Source organism: Pseudonaja textilis, chromosome 2, assembly GCF_049901715.1.
Source record: "Pseudonaja textilis isolate UNSWEBS1 chromosome 2, rPseTex1.2, whole genome shotgun sequence".
Classification (NCBI taxonomy): Eukaryota; Metazoa; Chordata; class Lepidosauria; order Squamata; family Elapidae; genus Pseudonaja; species Pseudonaja textilis.
Window position 1 is genome coordinate 113648493 of NC_141991.1, and position 14431 is coordinate 113662923.

At 42.5% G+C, this 14431-nt stretch overlaps 1 long non-coding RNA gene across 2 annotated transcripts in view; it reads right to left on the minus strand.

Annotated features, from left to right (window-relative positions):
• Positions 1 to 851: 851 nt before the first annotated feature.
• LOC148127028 (uncharacterized) overlaps positions 852 to 14431 on the minus strand; it is a 29482-nt gene continuing 15902 nt past the window's right edge. The window contains exons 2-4 of one of the 2 annotated variants that reach the window (XR_015741847.1): positions 8149 to 8426; positions 5535 to 5652; positions 852 to 3725 (exon numbers count right to left, since the gene is read on the minus strand). This is a non-coding gene — a long non-coding RNA (uncharacterized LOC148127028). The remainder of the gene's footprint in view (positions 3726 to 5534; positions 5653 to 8148; positions 8427 to 14431) is intronic. The other variant, XR_015741846.1, reaches the window with a different exon arrangement.

Consider the following 14431-nt stretch of genomic DNA (forward strand, 5'->3'; position numbering starts at 1 on the left):
TGCTCTTGTGCTCTTAACAGTCCAAAGCAACCAGCAGGGAAAGCTTTTCAGAGGGATATTCACCAGCAAAATTGACTGCTCTGTCTGGTATCCTACCAGCAGATTAAACTTCCTCGTCCTAATGTGGATCCTGCTGCATCCTACAGCTCTAAGGCAGAGTGTCTATGGAGATTCTCAGTCACCCAGGTCATGGTTGTCCCAGATGTTTTTCCCAAGAGGCAACTGGACTTTCTGGTTTTTCTTTGAAGATGTTTCACTTCTCATCCAAGGAGCTTCTTCGGCTCTGACTGGATCCTTCCGTTCCCCACCATTCAGTCAGAGCCGAAGAAGCTTCTTGGATGAGAAGTAAAACATCTTCAAAGAAAAACCAGAAAGTCCAGTTGCCGCTTGAAAAAAGCACCTTTGGGACTCTTAAGGCTGAGGCGCCCACCCTTTGGGGCACCAGGGACCAGTTATGTGGAGAGAGGTTTTTCCATGGGTCAGAGAGGGTGTGCTGCCTTAATGCCATAGATGGGGCTTTGCTTGTTTGCACAACCTGGTTTCTGTCATGCCAAAGACCGAGGGTTTGGGGACCCCTGCTCTAAGGGTAGGGATTGATAACCTTTCACTTATTAAAGGCTGCACTTAATGGACTAGTAATGTCTGCAGTGAGCTTTGAAAATTGAACAAAGCAACCTTGCCGTGTTTAAAATGAGTTCTCCCTCTGAGTTTAAAACTGTTAAGCCCCTCTTAGGTATTGGACTACAGCTAGTCCTGAATATGTGACTGTTTGTTTAATGAAGTTCAGTAACAACTCAGAAAAAGTGATTTTATGACCTGTCCTTGAAGTTACAATTGTCAGCCCCATAATCGTCGCACCATCCCTACAGTCACACCGTTGCAATTCAGACACTTGGCATCCTGTTGTCTTGTGATTTTTGACCTTCCCGGCTGGTTTCCGACAAACAGATTCACTCAGTGATGTCATGATTCATTTCAAGACCACACGATTTGCTTTAATGACTGGTCATGTGATGACCCCATAACTGCTTTGCTTAGCAACAGTAATTCTAGTCTCCATTGTGGTCATAACTTGGGAACTAACTGTATCATATATGTTTATATCTCTTACAAGCCAGAAGAGGAGATAAATTAAAACTTCACTGGCAGATCGCTTGCAGAAATGTCCAGGAACAAAACTTTAATATAAGACAAGGCCTCATGGACAATTTATTATATGAATTACATTAAATGTTCAAATCGGTTACCATTTTCTTCCAAACAGGTCCTTGTTGTTTGAAACATCATCTATGAAGCCTTCTAAGTACAGTAGCCTTTCTGTACCTCCTGAAAGTTTCTACAGCAGAACCAAAGGAGATCTTAGCCTTTCTTCCAAGGACTTCTCTCTCCTTTAATAATATTTTGGCTTTCAATGCATGTTCCTTGCAGAAGGGATGACTGGAGAAAGATCTACTTGAACATCCTTTGACAGGCAGCCGTCTCCCGCTCCCCACCCTCCTGCCATTTCTAGGGCACATATTCACATATTTATAAAATATGGGAATTAAGTGAAAGCCATCCTCTATTTTTTTTATTGCATTTACATCCAGCCCTAACTCAAGGAAATGGACACACCTAATACTTTTTCCTCCTCTTTCCTACAACAACCACCCTGTGAGTAGAAGTGGTTCCCAAATTATGCGCTGCAGGCATTATGTGATTATAAACTATTAACTTAAGGTAGTTCATAGTTTTGACTTAGGGACCTTGTGGGAAAACTGCCAAGATATTAAAGGTATGGTGATAAACTAAGTATGTTTGGGAGCCTCTGCTCTTTGGGAAGACTGATTATTGTGTTGATCAATCAAAGACAATATTCCTTCTATGATCCCCTGGATCTAGTCAGCCAAGCAGTCATAGAATTTTAAAGTCAATGTCTAGTTTTCACCAGTTTATAACAACTCCATTGTTATTATGAATGGGGTTACATGGGAGACACTTGTATGGGGAGAAAAACCCAATTTCCCTCTGTTTGGCCTTTCAGCATACCAGATGCTTTAGGGGGCACTGTGGTGCCATTTCAAAGACAGGAGTCTCTCTCTCTCTCTCTCTCTTTTCATACACCTACACCCAGACACAGTGTTTCCCATTCTAGTGCTCCCAGGTGTCCTGGAGATGCAATTCCCAGAATTCCTAGCAAACAAGGGGCAGGTAATTCTGAAATGGGGAGTTATCCAGGCTCCAGGCATGCTAGGCTGCTATAGGTTAGGCAGGGACAAAGGTTGTGCGGACACCCCAGCACTGTTCCTTGAACTAAATCATTTCATGAGGCTCCACGCCCAGTGTACCAGGGTAACTTACACCACATTAGCATATTAACCCTCTATTTATGCCACCAATTCTTTGTTTGGAAGCTACTGTAGACAGACAAAAGGCATCTCCAGAAATGTGAGGTTTATCTGGATGACCTTCATGCTTGCTTCAGATAGCCAAACTAAAATGAGCTAAGTAACATAGAAGCAAGCAGCTTCCTATTCGGTCTTAGACTTGGTATTTTTTTGGGTTTGGGTGGGTATAGCATCTTTAAGTAATAATGGGGAACCAGATCTGCTGCTGCTGTGGGCCCTCCTGACAGTGCTCCAAAGACTATCCCTAGCTTAAAGTCCCCCCAGTGGCATCTGTGATATGATCAGCCATCATCATGAACGCAGGAAAAGTCATGGCGATGCAGAACAGCACAGATTGATTAGCACAAATTAACTAGGAAGCAAAAATCTTTAGGGTCCTGTTGCATTCAGGCTGAAGCCTGAATCGTAGCACTCTTTGTAATCCATTTCTTTAGCTTCCTAATTTCACCTGTCCTCCATTTTAACTGAACAAACAATGTAGTGATATGTAGGTCCAAAGAAAACAGTCGCCTTTGGATAATTAATTCCCAATTATCCCTTCTGCATTATGACCCATGTATTATGACCCACAAGCTCCTGTCTGATCCCACTGTTTGCCTCAAGTTCAGTTCACATCCTTATATCTCAATTTCCTTGAAATTGAGATATATATCTTGTCTGGGTTTCCTGCACCACAGCTACTTTATTTACTGTATTTTACTATGTTCTTAATGTTGTAGAATGTACAGTAAACAAAGTAAGAAAAAGACACGTGCCTGCCAAGACAGCCTGCAATCTAACATAAATGTACAAATAACAGCAACAGGCTCTGCAGAATAAGAATGAAGTGCTTAGCATACTTTCCCCCGCCCAGCCGTGCAAAACAAGAGAGTGAGGTTGGATGCAATGCAGACAGCATCCATTCAGTCACAAAAAATGAGTTTCCCCATGATAACCCGAATTGAATTGAATATTTTCACCTAAGGCTACTCAAATAGTAGCCAGAAATCTTTGAGCAATGGATCACTTTTCTTGCGTGAAATAACTGTGTTGGACAAATTTCACTGGCACACTATTCCTTAGATATTATTAATAATCTCACCTTGCTAGGAAAGCTTTGATCAACTGTTTTGGATGGAATATCAAATCCCGCTAATATTTCTTTGCCTACTCCAGACACAGGAAAAGTTACTGATCTCCAAACAAAGTTTCCTTCACAGCTATGAATCCAGAGAGAATTCTTCTACAGAGCTTGGAGAGAGAAGTGAGATGAAAACAGCTTTCTTCCTTTCTTTCTTTCTTTCTTTCTTTCTTTCTTTCTTTCTTTTTCTTTCTTTCCTCTGCTTTTGATTGGATGAGCTGTAAAAATAAGATTATTAACCTTTTGTTAATCAGATGAAATGGTACATTATCTACTTTCTGCTAAAATAAGAAAAAAATAAACTGAACGTTCCCTTTTAAGGGAAAGAGAAATGGGAAAAAGAGATGGGTCAATAGAGGAGAGAAGGAGCTAGGCTCAGTAGAAAGGAGGAAACGAAAAAGGGATGTGTAAATGTAAATGTATGTGTGTGTACATTGTGTATATATATATATATATATATATATATTTGTTTGTTTTCGTAGATTTTCATGGGTACAGGTATGCAGGTCTTGGCGTGTTCGGGTCTTTTCCTATGTAAGATTGAGAGTATCTTGGCGACATTTTACACACACACACATACACAGAGAGAGAGAGAGACAAAGAGAAAGACAGAGAGAGACAGAGAGATGATAGAGATAGGGATGATTGATAGATGGTAGAGATGATAGACAGATAGAGACAGAGGGAGATAGGGATAGAGATAGAAAGAGAGAGAGAGACAGAGAGACTCTTCTGTTAAATCATGGCACCCCTCATCTTGTTTAATTCCCTGGGCACTTCCCTCTTGTCAGAAAAGAGAAATGCCAACTTCCTTTGCCAGAAATCTGCCCTCTCCTCAGAGTCCAGAGTTGCATGCAATGTCACTTCCATTTTGTTTTTCTCCACAGCATCAAAGGAAACTGCTATGAGGGGAAAAATAAGAAAGGGTTTGCAATGCCAGTTAGCTATTTTAGGCCTCATCTGCTGGCTACTTGGAGTGAACATGGCTGAGTAGTTGGCTCAAGAAGGGGAAGGTGAGGACAGCTGTCAGGTGCTGCACGATGTCATAAAAATGTTGCCCATGGGGGAGGGAAGCCAGCCATGTGTGGACCTCGCAAGATCATACCACACATTAATGGACAGATTGGAATTCATGGGGGGAAAGGGGGGAGGGCTTCACTCGAAACCCCCTGCGGGATGCCTGAAGCACAACCCTTTTCCTCCTAAGTTGTAATAAGAGGTTCTAAAGAGGAATCTGAGACTTGGGAACATCACAGAGTAAATAAGAAGTATCCAGTGAAGAAAGCTGTAGAGAAGAAACTGCAGAGCATTCATCCAACAATGGCTTTGAAGCCATTGAAGCTGGAGAGGAGCAGGCTGAAGCTTACAGCTGCGTTCCAGCCAGAGGGCTGTGGTGCTTCTCAGAGGCCTGAAATACTGTAAAATACTATAAGAACCTCTTACTGCTTGCTAAAGCTCGATAGCATAACTTCCCATTTTGCTTAAAGGGAATCCTACTTTTCCCAAACTGATGCCCTCCAGATGTGTTGAACTACGACTACCATCATTCCCACTGAGCGGCACAGATTTTAAAGGATGGTTGAGCTAGCCAGGGAATGGAAAGCTTAATCCAACTTTTTAATGTCTCATGCGCAGTGATGGCGATACACACAGCCACTCAATATTTTATAAGGCAACACAGATCCAGGATTATATGAGGGATGTTGGCAAATACCTCCCCCATTTAAATTAATGGAAGCTGAGCTCTCGTGGTGTTATTTTAACTCTGCTCTTAAACCAGCATTTAAAAAAAGAAACACTGAATTCAATTCAGGGTGGGCACCCTGTTACTTATGCAACTTAGCTTTCTGACTTGGTTCTTTGTAGCACTTCAAGGAAACCATCCAAATTAAAAGACCCCAAAATGCAAAGGTTGTGCATTAGGCTAATTGAATTAACATGATTTATGCACACAACCAATCTTGAACACAGATGCCGCCTAAAAACAGGGCCAGAGAGCATTCTCTGTGGAGAGCCCAGGTGCTCACCATAAAAGGGAGGCTGCCTCTGGGGACTGGATTCCAAGGGAAAGCAATAGCCAACTGCATCCTTTCTTCAGAGGCAAGCTTGGGACTGGAAGCTCCCATCAACCTGGGAGTCCCAGAACTGCTCACACAAACAAACACAGCATAATATCAGCTTTCCCCCAGCAGATGCCTTTCAGATGTGTCGGATTAGAACAGCTCCCTGCACCCCCAGCCCTCCTGACTGAGAGTTGTGGCACAATGCATCTGGAAACTACTGAGTTGGGGAAAGCTTTATCCCAGGGTAGAGTGGCGGGGTGGGGAGGAAGAGTCACATAAACAAGCCTAAAAAGGATATCAAAATGGTAGCGTGACACATTGGAATGATAGCCTCTGCCTATTGTTGTTTAGTTTGAAATATGCCACCCAATAATCAATAATTCTGTAATTTGAGATTGGTTAGTGGGTGTCACATGGCCCCGGGCATGTTACACTTTGTCATTTATATAGCATACTTAATGCACACTGTACTTTACCATATTTATCTTGTTCGTCCTCGCACTCTGAGAGAAGGCAGGTCATTATCATCCCCACTTTATAGATGGAAAATTGACGCTGAGAGATAGTAAATTGCCCGAGGCCACCCAGAGTGCTCTTGTCTGACATGGAATTTGAACTGAGGCCTGCCATTCCCTATTAACACTTTATCCTCTGAGCCATACCAACTTTTTAATATTGTTTGACTGGCTGACTGAAATTTTAGCACTCTATTGTCATGCAAGTCCTATACCGCTCAGGCCAATCAATACTAAATGCTGGATAATCCTATTAATGAGGATAAAATTCAGCAAATGTTTAAGTTTCAGCCCAAACTTCACTTTTAAAAGTCACCTTTTAAAATTCTTTTGACCGAACAGAGGACACAAACAAGAGCAGAGATTTCTCATAGACAGAGACTGCATTCATATGTTCCAGCTTCAGCCTGGCAGGGGTGGAAGAAATGCTTATTTAACGAGTCACTGAACAGTTGGGAACACTTTTAAGATCCTGACAGATTCCCAGAAAGGATCTAGAGCAATCTCTCTCCTTCTACCCAAAAGTAGAGCAAGCCATTTTTAAAAGCTTCCTTTTGTTTTAATATAGACACAAGGGACTCCTCACACTTACGCTGATAAACATTTTCTTGTGCCAATGATGCAAAGTAGCAGCAGATATTTCTCTTCTTTCACATATTGCCCTTGCATCCACGATAACCTATCAAGTTAATAAAATTAATCTATTAAGAGAAAGATGCAATTTTCCTAGCAATCAATTATAATATCTGGTTGTTGAGAAAATGTAATCTCTTGCTCCCCACTTCTTTCTGAGCGCATCCATTTCAGTTTGAATAGCTGCTGGAACCCTGACACTTGAAATGACAAATATGTCTACTGGCTTTGAAATGTTCACTTCCATTCTGTCTGTGACATAATTGGTTGCCATTGACACCTTTCTCTCCACTGTTATCTTTCTGAGAGTTGTTTTGAGGGCTCTGAGACAGCCATCACCTGCAGGTGCTAAATCCATTTCCCAAATCAGCCCACAAGAGGAGAGGAAAACCATAGCATCATGGGTGACAAAATGGCAACCATGTCCAAGGTCCATAGGGATGCCACCATTGTCCCACTCTCACACAAGATGACATCTACACCTGAAGGGAACCAACAACCTCGAGAAAATGGGATAAACCATCCGCATACTGCCCCAGCTCTCAACCAGTGTCACTTCTGTGAATCCTCAGGGTCAGCAGCCATCTTTTCCCACTCATAAGAACTATTTTGGAGCACTGCTCACCAAAGGGAAAAGACCGCTGAACACAGCAATATTCACCTTAACCATCATCAGAGAAGGTTAGGAGACTTGCTATCATTGGCTGATTTAATGTCCAGGAGGAGGAGGAGGAAGCTGTTTTGCCCATGCCATACATCCTTTCCACCCCTTCTTTCCCATCCCCGCGTCTCTTCTCAAGCTTCCTCCACTGCTGTCTTGAAGAGCCTCCAGCTACATCACCTTACAACATGTCCAAGGACACCTGTGTTATCAGGACTGGTCAGGCAATTGCACAGGGAGACAGGGTTATAAAGAGGTTACTTGAAATGGTTCACTGATGGAGGCAGAGATTAAATTAGAGAAAGATCCTATAACTGTCTGCTGACGGGAATTGCTGGTTTTCATTCATTTTATTGCCTTCTTAGCTGCTGCAGCTTTGCCATTGCTATGTAGGCACACTTCCCTTGGTGGATTCAGCAGCCTGTTAAATGCATGGCCTCCCTCAGCAGGCAGTACAGCATTCCTCAGCCTGACACTCACCAGCCATGCTGGGAGTACAACTCCTAAATTCTGCAAGTTGCTTTCTCAACCCAACCCAACCCACCCAGAGGGTGTGGGTAAGGAGCACTGCCTGAGGGGAGCAGGTGTGTCTTTTTAAGAACAGCAGGAAATCCCCAGGGATTTCTAGGGAGGGTGCTAATATCAGGGGAAGGCATACACTGATTTCATTGTCCATCTATTCCTTTTGACAGGTCAATTTTCTCTGGTATTTTACAGGGGCTTTTGGGTGCACCAGAAATTTAATCTCCCAGCTGATTTATTTGCTTACCTGGTCTTTGTTTGAAAGTATTCCGTGGCCTCTTTGACTCCAGCTGTGCAGAAGCAAAGTGTCCCATTTCAGCAGGGCCCCCCGCTACGATTTTGATCTCTCCTCTTCCTGATCTCACTTTGCCGTCTGTCTCTAGGATGGTTGAATGGCAATTTAGACCAATTCCGTGCCTTCCAAAGGTTGCGACTACAGTTTCCCTAATCCCCAGTCAACAGGGCTGATTGGGGATTATGAGGTTTACAGTTCGGTATCTCTGGAAAGTACTGAACTGGGAAATGCTGATGTAAGAAAAAAAAAAAAAAGATTACCACCGCATTAGCTGTTTTCTTCTGTATTGTTTGTTTCCAAGACTCTTACCTCAAGAAATGCTGGATAAAATACAGGAACCTCTCATTTAGATAGAGACATTAGGTGAATTCAGGGATCAGGTTAAGCCATGGTTAGTTTTAATCATAGCTTGTTGAACAAGTCACACTGGCCAGAAAGGGGGGGGGGGTGTCTTCTCACAGAAATATGTCCTCCTGACTTTCAAGTGAGACATAAAGTGCAACTTCAGATGGGGTGGCTGTTGTCATCCAGGGGTCTTTGATACTTTTTAGGACTGGTTCAGACACATGAAAATGTTGTTCTAGAAGCACACACATAACTGCCTGCCTCACTGAATTCTGCACTAGCCGATTCTCTTCTGGACCCTCTTCAAGGGCAACTGCATGTACATCACATTAGAGTATTTCAATCAGAAGATGACTATGGCATGCATGTCAGAGCTCTCCAAACCAGGAACAGGCACAACTCGTGAACAACACAAAGCTATGCAATGGCTCTATCTGTCACTTCTCTTCGAGCAAGAGTTGTGAATCCAGGAGGATTCCCCCAGATTGCACACTGGGCCTATCTGGGGCAGTGCAACTTCATCCAGCATCAAAGATAGCATAATCCTGGAACTGGCAGGCTGCAAAACCCAAAGCCATTCAGTCTCACCAGGGTTCAGCTGAAGCCTGTTTTTCCATATCCAGACCTTCCATCGCATCATTTAATTTGCCAGAGGCAGACATATACAATATCGTCAGCATGCTAATGATCTCACCCCGTGGCAATGGATGAGCTCACCCAGGGGCCTCATATAGATGTTGAATAGGAGTGGGGAAGAGCACCAAATCCTGCAGCAGCCCACATAATACAGGGCTGAGAGATTGAACATTTCTTCCCATTGACTGGAATCAATCTTGCAACTTGTCTCTCACCTTGCTCCTCCAGCCCAGACAGGCTCTCCAACTACAGGTCTTCAGCCACAGTTCTGCAAAAATCATGACACTGCCACAAATGACAGGGAAGCAGGCAACCAAGAGGCAAATGACAGGCAGTAAATAGGTGGTGGCAAGTAGCAAGCGTGACCAGTAATAAGTTTTCCAGACAAATTCTCCAGACTTGGTAGCAAATTTACCAGAGACAGTCAAATGGCAGAGAAATGACAGGCAGGGTGCAGCAGCCAGAGGCTAGGCAGCAGGCAAACACAGGCAAGCCTACCTCCAAATGCTTGACTCTAAACATAGGCCAGCGCCAGGCAAGCAACAAGCAGCAAGTGAGTGGAAGGCAATAGGCAAATGTAGGCATACCCAATTCAAAATGGCTGCCTCTAAATGCAGGCTAGTGGCAGGCAGCAAGCCTATCTAAAATGAGGACAGGCCATTGTGGCTTCTGCTCTCTCCCACAATTCTCTGATTTCTTCAGTACAGATAGTCATGCCAATCTCTTTTTAAAAATAAAATAAGTAGAAGTGGATTACTTGGACCCTTTTCATGTGATTCACAGTCATAGTACTAAGAGAGCATTGGCTGCATTTGTGGGCAACCTCTTCAGGAGTCCAGATGAGGAGTGATTTCTAAGTCATTTTTAAACCAGAGTATCCTTCTGGAGTGGCTTAGGTGATTTGGATTTGGGGGCATGGTTATTTAGTGATTCTCCACTTTTCTTCATGGCTTGTTCCAGTCAGTATTGGTTGTGGGAAGAGAAGAGATCTAGTCCTAGGCTCCTCTTATGTGGAACAGCTCATTTTTTTCATCCTTCCTATTCAACAACTTCAATAAACCTGCTGGGCAATGCCAGCCTGGGCAGAATATAATCTGTATGATGAGAATACACAACTGTACATCTCTGGCCAGGAAAGACAAATAATGCTGTTCAGGTTATTCCCCGTCCCCTCCAAACCTTGGCTTTCCCAGGCTATGATGGCTGTGAGGTTTCGAATAGAGAAGAACCAGCTGTGATGTCACCCTACAAGGCTTTGGTTTGGAGGGGGTGGGGAAATACTCTGAATCTGGAGGTATGCCATCTTTCACTTGATGGGTTAGCACTCCCCTGGGTACTATTGGTGTGCAATTTAGAGATCCTCCTTGAAGACCAGGTGACAATCATGGTCAGAGAGGTCTTTGCACCAATTTATCTTGCATGGCAATTGGAGCCATTCCTGCAAATGGTGGGGAGGGGTTGCTCACGTCCAATTGTGCACTAGTCACTTTTCATTCGAACTATTGCAATGTGCTTTACATTGGGCTGCCCTTGAAGTCCACCCAGAAACTTCCATTGTTCCTGTATGCAGAAGTTGCTCAAGGTTTACCTGCATTGCACTGCTGCTCTGTAAGTTACACTGGCTCCAGTTTCTTCCTGGTGCAATTCAAAGGGCTAATTAAAATCCTGTATAGCACAGGGCCAGGTTGTTAAGAGAGACCAGTTCTCCCTAACCACATCTACCCATCCCAGAGGTTTGGACACGTTGGGCTTGCTCCAGCTCCCCTCTGATTAAATGTTCTCATCTGGGGGGATTTAGTAAAGATTCTCCATAGCCAGCCCACTTCATAATGCAATCTTTCTCCATCAATATGGAGACTCCCACCCTTCTTGCGTTCCACTAGTTCATTAAGACCTCACATACTGGAGCATTATCCAGAATCAAACAAACTGCAACATCTTAGCCTGATGGGCAAACTGAGCGATGACTAACCAGAGATGTCATAGAGTTACAGACTTGCAAGGGGTTTTAGATGACTTATAATCCATGTGTTCTTCTATGAATGGTATTATAAGGTTAGCAGTCTAGATGTCTTCAAACAACAGTTGGATGGCCATCTGTCAGAAATGATCCTGCTCATTCCAGGATCCACTAGATCACCTCCGTTAGATGACCATCCAGCCTTTGTTTGAAGACATCTCTTCTAATCTAACCTAGAATTCTAATCTTATAATACCATTCGTAGAAAAACACAAATGCTCCCAACCTGAATGGAGTATTTTTCAGTGAGAACCTAACAGTTTTTTTCTTCTTCTTGCATTCCATGTGTAAGTCTTCTATCTAAGGGTAATAATGTTAAACAATTCTGTAAAACTTTTATTCATTTACAAGTAGCAATGGTGCTGGGGTTGTAGGCCAGGTATGTAGCGCAGGTTTGCTCCTCCTCACAACAAAGCTCCTGCCCTGCTTCACTTTCCAGCTCATCTCATCTCCAGCAGTTCTTTCTCCCTCTCTTCTTTACCTACAAATCACACACCTTTCTCTTCCTTCCAGCAATCTTGAGTTTTTCAAATAATTATGCCATACATGACCACAGGAATCCTGAATTTTGTAGACTGTAATTGATAGAGAACACCATGTGAGGGATACAACAGCCCAATTACACAACTAGGAATCACCTAAGGGAAGATTTTGACCAAACCTGGAATATACTAATTTAGACGTACACAAGAATTGAATCTAATTTAAAGATAATTGCAATCCTGTCCTGTGGGAGATGTGTGGCCAAGTAGCTCGTATGCTTGCTCCAGGTCTTACCTTTTGAATGAATAACTTCAAAGGTTCCGTTTTCTCATTTTCATTGTTAAACTGAATTTGAAGTGGGCAGCACTTCAAACAGAGGATACCTTCAAATGAAGGACTGCCCTCAACAGCTGTTCAAATAGGGGAAGGTGAATGTCTCCTAGACAACAGAACAAGAGGCTCTCCATCCCAAAACCCTTTCTAGAGCTAAACTTCTTGGGGAACTGTAGAAGGAACTTGTGATAGCTAGCTTTAAAGTACTAATCACTGATCATCAGCTCCGTCCGAAGTAGATTTTCAGTCTTCTATTAATTGATGATTAACATTTTAAAATCCAGTTGTATTATGGCAGTGATTATTATAATACCAAGACTTAATATGGCTATGCATTCCAATTGCAATTTTTCATAGGACTTGAAACTAACATTCATTCTCATTATGTGTCGTCTACTTTTAATTCAATTATCCATAAAGTGGGGGAAATAGACTTTAAAGCACCCTGGTTCCAAATGTTCTGTCCTAGATCTCACTCCTTATTCTGTATTTCCCCCACCACCACTTGCTCAAACTATCTGTGAATGCAATAAGATCCTATCAGCATTACAATAGCAACTCAGAGGTGGAGGTGGTTTCACAAAGCTAGAACTGCCTGTAAGACACAGTCACTATTATTTTTTTTGTCACACAATAGTGTTTGTTAAACAGATTTTGTAGAGATCTCTACAACGTTGGACACAAATTGAGATCTTTATTTTTATCAAAAAGCATGGAATGGCTGTCCTTGGCAGCACCAGCAACCTGAATTCTGTTACATCACAACAAACTACTAACTTTTCATCTTCTCTTACCCTACACCGTTAGTACTGATTGGCAGTAGCTTTCAAGGTTTCAGATTGGATTCTCTCACAGCTTTACTTGGAGAGTTGGGGATTGATCCAAAGACCAATGACCCTTCCCTCACCCATGTGAATGAACCAGGCCTTGCATGTGCATGTGTGTGTCTTAGCTGGCAGAAACTTTGAAGTAGCGAAACAGATGAAATCTCTTAAAAAGCACAGATGCTGTTTTCTGGCAAATCCTCTTTCAGCTGAGAGCAATCTGCAAAGGCAGCAGTGCAGCTGAAGAAACGCTGGATGGTAATATGAGAGACGAGCAACCGGATGCCCTCAGAAACTGTATTTAGAGTAGATTGCGCTTGGGCGCTTTATTTAGAAATCCGGAGAAAGAGGGTAACAGTGCAAAAGGAGGAGAAATTCTAAACATGGTAAAATCCTTTGGACAACACAATCCAAAGGAACTCTACTCATCTTGGTGCAGTGATTCACTGTGGGGTGTGGGAAATGGAGAAAATGGTCTGACTTTTAAAAATTAAAGCAACTGCTGAATAAGTCAACTAATGAAGCTTGTTTTTTGGGGGGGACCCCACAGATAGTTCTCCAAAATACCAAGCAAGCACTGCTAAACTAAGGTGATCCAGGATGTTTTGGGATGTCAGGAAGAGTGAGAGAACGGCAGAGGATATGACATCAGTTATGCTACCAGTTGTGGCTTCTCTGTTTTCCCAAGTGCATTCCAAGGAAACACCTGGAGCCAAGCAGGAAGTAAAACTTTTTCCCCAGGTTATTGTTTTTCCAAAAGCCTCAAGAAATACAAAGTTGTACCCCAACCTGGAATCCTCCAGATGTGACAAATGATCCAATTGTATTCAACTTTGTGCTCTTCAGATGTGCTCAACTACATTCCATCTTTCCTCAGCAGGCACTGCGTTTGGGAATGACAAGAATTATGTCCATTACAATTTAAGGGCACAGGGCTGGGGGAAACAGGAATTGTTCAAAATACAAAATGAACAATGCTGAAAACCCTAAAAGTAAACTAAAAATCAAAGACTTTGAGTAACCTTACATATTGCTGATTATTCCATTTCCATTTCTGAAAGATTGGAGGCAGAGTTGATAACTTCCAAGTATTTTTAAAATTCTCTTAAAAGACACTCCTACCAAAAGCTCCTTGAGCAAAGCTTTCACTGTAGTCTGTTCTATAATGCACTGTATTATATTAGCATCTGTTCTATTTATTCCCTAGTGTTGAGGTAATTCCCCGTTAAGAGAATGAGGGCATACAGGGAGACATATTTGAGAGAAGTGTTTGAATAATACACACACAGTACACAGATACACTGTACAGTAAATGTAGGTTTTTACTTCCAGAAAGGTTTAAGCAAAGTCCAAAATAAGCAATCCAAAGTCATTCACAAGTTAAATCAGTCAGTTTTCAATCCAGGGATAATCCATATATCAAAGTCCAGTGTCAAAAAACAATTCAGTAACAGACTTACATTAAATCCAGTAATATCAGTCAATTAGAAGAAATGGAGCAACGGCAATACTTTCCAACAGAAGGAAACAGAGATACACTCACACTCTCTTCTGAGACTCAGACTAAAACAAACCAGGTTTCTGGCTCCATCTT